The sequence below is a fragment of the Marmota monax genome, unplaced genomic scaffold (genome assembly GCF_021218885.2).
Source record: "Marmota monax isolate L192 unplaced genomic scaffold, Marmota_monax_Labrador192_F-V1.1 WCK01_AAM20220418_F8-fsc00124, whole genome shotgun sequence".
NCBI classification, from domain to species: domain Eukaryota; kingdom Metazoa; phylum Chordata; class Mammalia; order Rodentia; family Sciuridae; genus Marmota; species Marmota monax.
In genome coordinates, this window is record NW_026692505.1 from 4,210,858 (window position 1) to 4,223,343 (window position 12,486).

The window sequence follows — 12,486 nt, forward strand, 5'->3', positions numbered from 1 at the left end:
ATGGCACTTACATTTGTATAATACATAGGCTACTTTGAAAATTTTAGGGACTATATTGTTATTATATGTTTCAACAATCTCAAGGAATCTGGTATTCTTATACTTGTGTAAACATCCTTTACTTGAGTGATGGATCTAGTAATTAGTAAGTTATTTTAATAACTTGAATAGTCAAGACACTGTGTTCAAACCTACTATTGATGAGATTTATACTGTAAATTAACTGTATGGGTATCAAATAAACCACTGATGGTTAATCAGGGGCTAAATGATTTCAGACAAGTACCAAAGGAAATAAAAGGATGACATCTTCTTAAATATTGAAATGCCTAAAAGGTCTTGGATTCTGACATTCTGGGAGGTTAATAACTAAATAATAAAAACAGCAAACACAATAGTAAAAGCAAATAATAAATGTCATCTACTGCGTTTTAAGCCTATATTATATGTCAGGCACTGGGCTATGTACTTTACATACATTATCTCTATTCTTACAGCAAACTTTCATTTTAAAAATGAGAGCAATGAGAATAAATACAGTTATGTAAAATGCTGCTTTAAATTCAAGTGTGACAGCTAATTTCCTTTCATATCCCTACACTCTACATCCCAAATAGTTACTTTTTAAAATGTTAGTGTCCGCATTTGTTGGATATTATTAAATATTATCAAGATGGAATACTAGTGAATCTTTTTAAAAATAAAACATTGAAGAAGATTAAAAAACAAAACAAAAAATCTCAAATACTTCCCTCAATCCCTGTTACTGAGGAATTAACCCAGAGCCTCATGAAAGCTAGGTAAGCACACCATCACTGAGCTATACCCCAACCCTTTTTATTTTGAGATAGGATCTTTTAAATTTCCCAGGTTGGCCTTGAGCTTGTGATCCTCCTGTCTTAGCCTCCCTGCTGAATTTAGACATGCAACTGTGCCTAGCTTGAAGTGCCTCTTCTTTACTGAAGAAAGATGATCCTTGAATAGACTAATTTTAGGATTCTGCTCCTGTTGAAAGTGTATCATGAGTGAAATATGTTCTACCTGGTATTTTCATACATAGTTCAATTTTGATCTGCTTTCAAATATTGGGAGAATGATTATCTAAAATTCCTGTCTGTCAAAGTGAATATGGTTTAAAATAAGAGTAATTACCTCTTAAGACAAGAAGACAGGCTAGTTTCATATAGCTTTTGAAGTCATAGAAAATATTTACACAGTGATTCATAAGTCTATGTTTTCCTTTAGGCTTCCTTTTTTTCACAATATATACTTTGTTTATTGTCACTTGTTTTATATTGTCCTAAAACAGTCCTCATGTGAAGGTTAAACAAATAAGTCTCACACATGCACACATACACACACCCTTCATATATTTAAAATTATGGAATGTTTCTAGCATATTTCACCTCTGTTTTCCAGAAAGCAAATCAAAATATCTCATTCCTTTGAGGAAATATGATAAATGATTAATAAAATCTCATGCTTTGTAGATTCTTAGGAAAACTCAGAATCCTTTCCAAATAATAATAGTTACCAGTTCTTGGGGACTTGATGGTATTTCTTTTTCTTCTCCTCCTCCTCCTTTTTAATTTTTTAATTTTGGAGTGGTAGTGATCAAACCTAGGGCCTTGTGCATGCTAGTTCTACTGTTGAGCTACACCCTAGCCCAATAACTCTATTCTTTGTACACATTACATCACTTAATTCTTTGACACCATTAAGAGATAGGCAGTATTCCTGTGCCAATTTAAAAGTGGCAAAATAAGCTGGTGAATTTAGTTGCTTTTCTGTATATAGAATTCAAACTTGAACCAACACTCTTAAACATTATTATATGATTATTCTAAAGAACAGAAATTATTTTATTTATAACAAATGATGATAATCACTTTTCTCTAGGTTGAACATGTTAAGTATCTGAATCAGAGGCAAACAGAAAAATAAAATCTGAATTTTCTCAGTGGCCCCTTTCAGAGTGATGCAAATTATTAGGAAAGCAAAACACTTTTAAACTCCAAGTAAATATAATATAAATTTTCTAATTCAAATTATTTCACGATTATACAAATGACAATGACAAATAGATATTTATTATATAAATTCTAAGGTAAAGGCAAAGCTGTCAGGCTACTCAAAAAGACCAAGATTACAACATATATATCACTTTTCATATGCAAAAATGATGATAATGTTTTATTGTAAAAGAATATGGGAGCAATTGTCCTACCACATAATTTTTCTTTAAAAATATTATGAACATACTGCCCCCAAAATTTATTCTTTAGCTTATAGAGAGAATAAGGCTATTCGTACACTTCAGGAATTAAATCCATCAGTCCAAGGATGCATGAATAAAATGTGAATCATTCCACTGATGGTGAAGGAGATGGTGATTCGTAGTATTCACACTTTGCTTAATTCATATGGTGACATTAAAGGAAGTGTATTTTCTAAGGTTTTCTGCTTGAGATGTTGCTTAGGAGGGAGAAACAACAAATGTTCCATAAAAGCAAACAGATTCAATTAAAACTGAAAGTATATTTGACATATAAGTTCGATTTCAAATATAAGACAATCTTCTGTCTGATCTCAAAACACAAGGAAAGCTCATATACTCATGAAATTATATGCAGTCCATAAAACTGTAATAACCATTGTAAATAACCAATTGTAATAACCATTCATAAAATGGTGAAGTAGTTTTTAAAAATCAAGATTTTAAAAAGTCTATATTTCATATTTTGTATTGATGATTATAGTAATCTTTATATGATATTCCAGCATCATTTCCAGATATGGTCCATATGTTCTTCAACAAAGATAGCACATATAATACATAGAAATGTATGTAGGTGTGTGTTCAGTGCTGTGGTCAGAGATCTCCCTTCCTCTAAAATATTGATGAAAAGACAAGATTAACATCCAGCAATAATTGTATGAAATAGAAAACATGTGACTAAATGTTAAAAGATGTGATACACAGACTGCAGGATACATGCAATTTGAGTGAAGAAAAGAATGCTAAGTGACAGAGGATCGTGCATACTATCTGCAGCTTCCTTTATATGTTACTATTTTATTGTTACTTGATACTTGGGTCAACCTGGAAAAGTTACTCCACTTCTCTGGGACTTACTTTTCTCTTGAAGATATATAATAATACCTATGTGAGGGATCTTATTTTAAGGAGTAAATTGTGGTAGGCACTCAGTATGCAATTCCAAGATTATGATGAAGATGATGGTGGCAAAAATCAGCTAAGTGGTAAAGACTGGAGCGTGGAAAGAATGAGGGCTCAATGGACAGTAGACAGAAAAAAAAATAATGTGATATTTTAAATGCTAACAAGATAAATATTGGATTTCAAATAAATAGAAATTGGAGGATGTAAAACTCCAAAAGTGGATTCAACTTATAACTCTCACAATTAAGTTGTTTTCAAGTAATATGATTAGAATTGGCGATGCTAATTTTTTTCACCATGTAATACAGGAATAGAAGTAGTTACACTGCAGGGGTTATTCAAACCTTTTTTTTTTTTTAAATTTGAAATTACTTTAGACTCACAGAAGAGTTGCAAAAGCAGTAAAAAAAAATCCCACAAATTTATCCACCTTCCTTTAATGTACACATCTTATATAATAAACAGCACAATGCTCAGGACCACACAATTAGCACCGACATTAACTAATCTACACACTCTACTTGAACTACGTCAGTAGTTCCAGGACTGTTTCTGTTCCAGGATTTGATCCAGGCTCCCAAATTCCATTTAATTGTATTTTTTTTTCTAAGATTACTCCAACTTCTGACAATTCCTGAATCTTTTTTTAATCTTCATGACTTGGACATTTTGAAGAGTACCCATCAATTATTTTATAAATGTTCTTCAATCTGGGTTTTTATTTGTTCCCTCATACTTAGATGGTAGATTTATTTTTGGTCAAGAATACCAGAGAAAAGATATGTGCATCTCAATGTGTCATGCCAGAGTTAACTTGAGGTATCTTATCTCTTGTGAGGTTGGCTCTGATCACTTGGCCCAGGCAAAATCTTTCAGACTTGTCCACTACAAGGCTAATATTTTTCTCCATATAATTCATAAATATATTGTTGGGGAATATTTTGAGACTTCACAAATATGTTGTAATCATACTTATTTTGAAGGTCATAGAACAAAACAGCATAAATATCTACTGTGTTCAGCAGGGCTGACTTATCTATTAGGCACAGTAGGATAATGCTTAGGGCCCATAGAATTGATTGAGGTCTACAGAAGAATTCAATTTTAACTTCTTCCAAACTAAAAACAAAAACATGGACATAATTAAAATATGTGTGTGTGTGTGTCTGTCTGTCTGTCTAATATACACCTATGAGACCAGCTCAGATATTTTTAAGGCAAATACAGTTGTAAAATGTAGTTTTAAATATTTTTTTTTTAAATTAGAGAAAGAAGTCCATAAAAGCAAAAAGGCTGGAGCCCACAAATACGATAATGCAGCCCTGGAATTCAGTTCTATTCTGTACCATTTCGTACCTCCTGGACAGAAGAGGGCTGGGCCACGAAAATTACAGGAACAGAGTGTGAGTCCTGCTGCAGCAATGCATGAAACCTGATGGCCCCTGTCTTTGCATTTCCTTAAGCACAAAATATCTTAATAGATACAACTAATATTCATAAAATAAAATCTGCTGAAATCACCAAATATTTTAATGGTTTACTTTCAAAATATCAGAATTGCCTCAGTCAATATTTTCATAGAATTCAATTGAAAAACTAAATTAATTGAAAACTAATTAATTGAAAAACTAAAATTAGATGCGGTTAAAACCATAGAATGTACAACACCTTATAAACTTTGAGCAATAATGATACATCAGTGTAGCCTCATCAATTACAATAAATGTATCATTTGGGTGCAGGATATAGATACTGGGAGCAGTTATACATACGGGATTGCCAGGCTCATCTGGGAATTCTGTACTTTCAGTCTCTTCTGGGAATTCTGTACTTTCCAGGAAATTTTGCTCTGAAGCTAAAGCTGCTCAAAATAATGCTTTAAAGGTAAAGTTTATTATTTTTTTTTTTAAAAAAGGAAAACTGTGTATATATAAAAGTAACATTTAGAAACCCAGGTTTAAAATAAGTTTTCTACTTAAAGCCATGTGATTTAAATACTTCACTAACATTTCTTTTAAATTTGATTTTTAGTTTGCTCATTTTTTTTCTCAGATACTTATGTGTCAAGGTATAAATAGGAAATCTTCTTAAAATTCCATGTCCATTCCTACTTTGTGGCATCCCAAACCTCCCAAGAGGATCTGACTCACACCCTCAGCATTATGCCAAGTGGTGTGGATTCCTTTCTCACTTCACTTTTTGGGCTACTAGAGTTAGATGCATGTGCTGTGGGGGACTCATGTGGAAGTTCAGCTCTCGGAAGCTGGTTCTATCAGCTTGGTGAGACTTGTTCTCTTTTGCAGAATCTGATGAATTGTTCTTCTTTCCCTTTCTCCCTCCCTCCCTCCCTCCCTCCCTTCCTTCCTTCCTTCCTTCCTGTCATTGTTTGGTAAACAAGTAGAGAGAAGAGGAAAGAAAAGGAAGCACTACAGGTAAGTAGGCTCTATGTTGTCACTGAAATACACATGGATCCATTGTTCAAGTATTTGTTACCCATTCTGTCTCCCAAGAACATTACCTATAATAAGTAGAGGGCAATAATTCTGAACACAACTTAAAGAGCACATTTATATTTAAAATATATTTCTTTATAAATAGAAATTATAAGTATCTATAAAAAGATAATTGAGATAATGAAGAGAAAAAGTTTCCTCCATAGGACAGCATTTCGTTCTGTTCTACAATTTATTGAAAATATTTAACTTGCAATATTGCTAAAATGCAAATAAGGAATTGCTAAACTTCTACTTTGAAAGGAAGTTTAACTCAAATGCCTCCGAATTGTAAATGTTATTCTCTTTAAATATTTCTTAAATCAGTGAAATGATTGGCTGCATATATACAAATTCATTTTTAATCCTCATGATTTTAAATTCTGCAGTTCTGTGATAAGGAACAGCAATCTGTATTCCCTGAGTATTTCTGAATGCTTTCTGATATATTAGTATCTAAGAATAAGATCTGTCCTCTAAAGCATTGTGGCACAATAAATGTTTCTTTCTCTTAGAAATCATGCATAGAACATGACAGAAGAGAGAATCAGCTGAGGTAGGTCCCTTTAATTTTTATTGATATTATGATCACAGGTGCATTTTTAATTATCTCACCACATTGCTTTCCCCATCAACTGTCACTAGTAATTTCATACAGCAAGTATCTTTCCCATATGACATTACTGAATGCAATTTAGATAATTTAGGATGCTTATAGATTGACAAGTGGCTTCACCTTTTTTAAAAATACAACCAAGGGAGTCAATGGACTTAGAAAATTAGATGCCAATCAGTTTTGCAACCTAGAAGTGAGGAACAACATGAGTAAGGTAATCAAAAATATGGAAATTTTCAACATTAATTGAGTGACTACTGCTATAATCATTGTAAACTATAGATAAAATAAATGAAGGAAGCAAGTTGCATTGGCAGAAAAATAGGGAGAAAATGTGATATACTGTTCTTTGCCTCTGTCAGAGGCCTTACAACATCCTCACTGATTATACTTACAGTGATTATATCCATGAACATAGGGAAGGCTCTGGATTTCTGGGCCCACAGAATGAGTGACTCATTTCCTGGGATTATTAAGTTACAGAAAAAATAAAAGAGTGATTTTTTTAATCATGCTATAATCCTCTCTGTGAAGATTTGCACTCAATTTGAAGCTAAAAAAAACAAGAATCAAAAACAACAATACAATCCATTTCCATTATATTTATGTTATATTACAAATGCTTTTCTAGAAGCCTCTACTTATAGGTCTTTTATGTTAAAAAACAAAAAATGAAAATAAATTCTGGTACTTGCTATCTTTTACAGATGACTCATTTTTCTGTCCCTTTTAAAAATTAATGACCAGGTACATTTTATATTAAAGTAAAAAAAGTATTTAAAACTGGAAACAGATAATGGGTTAAGAAAATACTAATGTAAAAATAACCAAAATATTAATTAATAAGAAAATAATTTCTAAAAATGTGGTATATTCATATAAGGAAATATAGTATGCAGTAAAAAAAAAAATATTCCAAGTTTTCTAAGAAATCTCCATACTGCTTTCCAGAATGGTTGCACCAATTTGCAGTCCCACCAGCAATGTGTGAGTGTGCCTTTTCCCCCACATCCTAGCCTACACTTATTGTTATTTGTATTCTTGATAACTGAAATTCTGACAGGTATGAGATAAAAATCTTAGAGTAGTTTTGATTTGCATTTCTCTAATTGCTAGAGATATTGAACATTTTTCATATATTTGTTGATTGATTGTATATCTCTTTTGAGAAGTGTCTGTTCAATTTCTTGGCCCATTTATTGGTTGGGTTATCTGTTGTTTTGTTGTTCAATTTTTTTAGTTCTTTGTATACCCTAGAGATTAGTGCTCTATCTGATGTGCATGTGGTAAAAATTTGCTCCCATTCTTGTAGGCTCTCTATTCACCTCACTGATTGTTTCTTTTGCTTTGCTGAGAAGAAGCTTTTTAGTTTGAATCCCTCCCATTTATTGATTGCTCTGTACCCAAAGGACTTAAAATCAGCACACTATTGTAATGCAGCCACATCAATGTTTATAGCAGCTCAATTCACAATAGCTAAACTGTGGAACCAACCTAGATGCCCTTCATAGATGAATGGATAAAGAAACTATTATATATATATATATATATATATATATATATATATATACATACACACACACACAATGGAATATTACTCAGCATTAAAAGAAAATAAAATTATGGCATTTACAGGTAAATGGATGGAGTTAGAGAATATAATGCTAAGCAAAGTAAGCCAATCCTCCAAAACCAAAGGTCAAATTTTCTCTCTGATAAGTGGATGCTGATCCATAATGGGGGAGGAGAGACAGGGGGAAATGGAGGAATTGTGATGGGGGAAAGGGGAGGGAGAAAAGAGAAGGAGGCATGGGGGCAGGAAAAATGGTGGAATGAGATGGTCATCAATACCCTAAGTATATGTATGACTGCATATATGGTGTGATATCATGTACAACCATAGAAATGTAAAGTTATGCTGCAATTGTGTACAATGAATCAAAATGCATTCTGCTTTCATATATACCTAATTAGAATAAATAAATAAATAAAATTTAAAAAGAAAAAAAGACACATTTACTGAAACATATACTAACATAAGAAAATTTTTAAAAAAATCTCATTATTAATAAATGACATATACTCTCTAATTACAGTTATACAAAGTTCAAGAATACACAATACTAAACCCATAGTGATCGTTCTGGGTGTTTGGGGATGCTCTGTATCAATCTGCAAGCTGGTTACACAGGTATGTACACATTCAAACTTTGTCATTTGAACTCTAGATTCATGTATGTTGCTAAATGTAGATCATACTATAATTTGCAAAGAGCAGAAGATATTAATGTGTGTGATGGTTAATACTGGTGAACATTCATTCATAACTTGCATTCATTATTTAATTTAGTCTTCGAAACAACCCAATGACTGACACCATTATTAGCTCCAGTTTTAAATTGAAACTGAGGTACAAGAAAGCTATCCAAATTCCCAAGGGCACAAATAATTAATGGTACACTACACAATGAAGATCAGGATGTAAACAGTCTTATTCCAGAGTCTACAGTCTTAACTAAGCTATACTGTTTCTTCCTAGTAGTCCTTATAGATATCTCTTTTATTTTAAAGAGGAGCTTGATTTAACAGACAGCAAAAATAGGATTGTGCAGAGAAAAAGAAAAGAGTCATTAGAAACACCAAAGCAATAGAAACGTACAGAAATAACTATAAAATTCAGTGGTTTCTGGGATTTAAATAATTTTCAGTTCATGAATTATACATATGAATGTGTAATGCTTTTAACTGTAAATATCACATTGTTCCCAAAGCGCATTCAAGATAAGCTGTTTGCCTACTGCAGTTTTTGAAAGATCAATGGATGTTAAAATGTGTCAAACACTTGTCATTTCAGGAATTCTCTACTTTTAAAATAATCTATAGTATATTATCAGAACACTTTTACATGTCCTGAAAATAAATATTATGGTAAAAAATGGAAGCATAATCCATTATCCAAGACTTTATCTCCCAGCATGATGTAAAAAGTAATAAAATATGGCCTATCTCTAAATAAAAATCAATTTTATACTTTAGGGTACTAAATTTACTAACATTTGGAAGAAATGTTTTAGAATTAAAACATAATATACACAGTACACTCCCTTAAATAATTACGAACATATCACCTCTATAGTTATTTGTGCCACTCTTAAATTTGTTCAAAGTTTGGCCTTGGCGTGATGGTGCATTACTTTAGACTAAATTTATTATGGCCTTGTTTCAGTGGGCTCACTGGGATTCATGTACCCTAGTTTGCTGAATCTGGTCTGCTCAGTCCATTCCCTGCATAATGATGAACACTTTGATTAGATATTATACAGTTTCCATATCTTTGCTCTAGAGTTCTATTTTTTCTTTAGTCTACATTTCTACAACAATCATTCATTTTCTTCCAACTTTATAACATCTTTTGCTTACTTAGCAGATAATCTGGTCTCCTCTTCAACAAAGAAATTAAAATAATCAAATATGATTTTTTTCAATTTTCTGTCATAATTCCACAAAATCCCTTGCATCCTCCATACCACTTTCTTCTTCCTTCTTCTAAAGTGGGGTCTTTCTAGTACAAGATTTATTTCTCCAACTATACTTTGGACCTCTAATCTCCAAACATCCCTCTTGTAGTGAATTAGTTTTGATTAGCTGTTGTAGGAGCTCCACTTTCCTTTTCTGTACTAGGTTCTTTCCACGGGCATTTACACCTGCCCAGAATTCTCCCTCCCTTGGGCTCCAGTCACTATGCAACCTCTACCTTAACATGTCCTTTCCTTTCATAGAAAACTTCCTTGAAAAAGTAATAAATATTCCTTTCCTCTACATTCTCAAATTAGAATCTAGTCTCAGTCTTCTGCATCCCCCTTTTCCCACTCACCACTTCACTGAAAATACTATACCAAAGTTCTCCTTATTGCTTTCAGTGGAGACTTTATCTCAGCTCCTTCTGATTTTCAGCATTATTTGATGATGCTGATAACTTCCTTTATTGATATTTCTTCCCTTAATTTTAGATATATTACACTTTCCTGGGTTCCCTGGGAGGTATTATTTTATTCCTGCATTTCTATAGACAACTTGCCAGTATTTTCCCTCACTTTCTTCTCAGTTTTTAAACATTTATAACATTCTTACAGGTTTCTGAACCATGTCACCATCTATCAATATACCATCTGAACCCTGGAATCCACTCCACTTAAATAACTTCACTCTGGTCCTCATATTTCAGATTAAAAATCATTCTTACAAAAGGTGTTGTCTGAGTGTGGGCTGCTCTCTTGAAGTGTAATGTTTCCTTTATTACAGCATTTATATTGTAAAATTGCCTGCTCTTTTGTCTGAATCTCCCATTTTGCTCTCTAGCTTCATGAAAATGTGGATCTTGCTTACTTTTTTTTTTCCCAGATGTATCTCCCCTATTTATCACAGAACCTTGCAAATGACAGGTACTCAAAATGTCAAGACATTTGTCTTTTCTGGTGCCAGTACCATATTAAGTATTATAGTTTAACAATAGAATAGAGCAAACCAGTTCTCGTTCATTTTTCCAATTCAACAACATCTATTTTTTTTTTTATTTGAGACAGGAAATAAAACATCCAATAGAAGGTGTATTACAAATGAGAGTTAAGAGGTAGAAAACTGGAGTTCATTCTTACTGTAGAAAACCTACCAGCTAGTGTGTAACACATCTTCAATCTATTCCATCAGAGAATAAAGGAGCTTGTGCATTTACACACCAATTCCTGTTTGCTATTGTTTAAGGATGCTGCTGGGGCAGATGTGTACTGAATTAGTAAGGGTAAGTTAATGTGCAGGGAGCCAATGTCGTGTGCTACAGTTGTTTAACTGAGATGTAATTATTAGTTATTCTGTTGCATAGGCTATAATATATAGTGCAAAATTTAATTGCCCTGGGAGGTATTCTTATATTCCTGCAGCTTAAACCATTGAGCAGGAAGAAAAGATTAACATTAAACAGATACATGAGGTGGGAGGGAAAGGGAGAGAAAAGGAAAATTGCATGGTAATGGAGGGATACCCTCATTGTTATACAAAATTACATATAAGAGGTTGTGAGGGGAATGGGAAAATAAACAAGGAGAGAAATGAATTACAGTAGATGGGGTAGAGAGAGAAGATGGGAGGGGAGGGGAGGGGGGATAGTAGAGGATAGGAAAGGTAGCAGAATACAACAGTTACTAATAGGGCATTATGTAAAAATGTGGATGTGTAACCGATGTGATTCTGCAATTTGTATTTGGGGTAAAATTGGGAGTTCATAACCAACTTGAATATAATGTATGAAATATGATATGTCAAGAGCTTTGTAATGTTTTGAACAACCAATAATAAAAAAAAGAATCCTAGCCCCCCAAAATCTGTGGAGTCAGCAAAAAAAAAAAAGAGAATCATGTCAGTTGAATGTCATCAGATTTTCAGCATCAATTAAAAATTATGATATTTTTTCTTATTTGAAATGTTAATGTTATATATTACATTATCAAAGCATCACTGTATTTTAAGTTTTATCTTTAAGTAATCTAAATAAACTATGGTGTCCTGAAGTGTTTTAAGATATTGTTTTTTTAGTGAGATGTATTTTATTTTAATATTTTATACAAGATCCTAACTGCAGATGATCTTCAGTTTTAATTTACCTTGTACTTAAGAATACTGTAGAAAATTAATAAAATATAGGAAACTGATATTATACAACATATTTCCTACTTCTTTACTGGGATACTGTGTGTTGAGCAAATATTAAATTTTATATATATATATATATATATATATATATATATATATATATATATATATATATATATATATATACACACACACATACACATACACACACACACATATATTGAAGCAAAAATGTAACTTCACTAAATATAGCTTATATTATAAATCAAAATATTTTCAATTATTGAAGTGTAATGGTATCTTTCAATGGTAGGAACCATATCATTCTAATGAATAATAACTTTCAATTTTCATTAGCTCCCAAAGTAATAACTATTCATTGTAGAAACATAGATAATTAAAATAATACTGAAAATCTATTCCAGCAAGCATATTTCCCTCAGATGCTCCTAATATAGTCTTGGTTCTCTATAATGCCTGTGGGAGATTTTCAGCTACGCTTGGGTATTGACAGTTCACTCTTTTAAAAAAGGGCTTTGTTTCACTTT

At 32.3% G+C, this 12,486-nt stretch overlaps 1 protein-coding gene and 1 long non-coding RNA gene across 15 annotated transcripts in view; one reads left to right on the forward strand and one right to left on the reverse strand.

Annotated features, from left to right (window-relative positions):
• The window catches only part of Ptprd (protein tyrosine phosphatase receptor type D), a 2,207,759-nt gene that overhangs the window by 1,098,335 nt on the left and 1,096,938 nt on the right, over positions 1 to 12,486 (reverse strand). The window lies entirely within an intron of this gene.
• On the forward strand, positions 5,532 to 11,420 carry LOC124093410 (uncharacterized). Its single transcript, XR_006851958.2, has 4 exons — positions 5,532 to 5,616; positions 6,192 to 6,232; positions 8,389 to 8,483; positions 10,426 to 11,420. It is a non-coding gene; the product is annotated as an uncharacterized LOC124093410 (long non-coding RNA).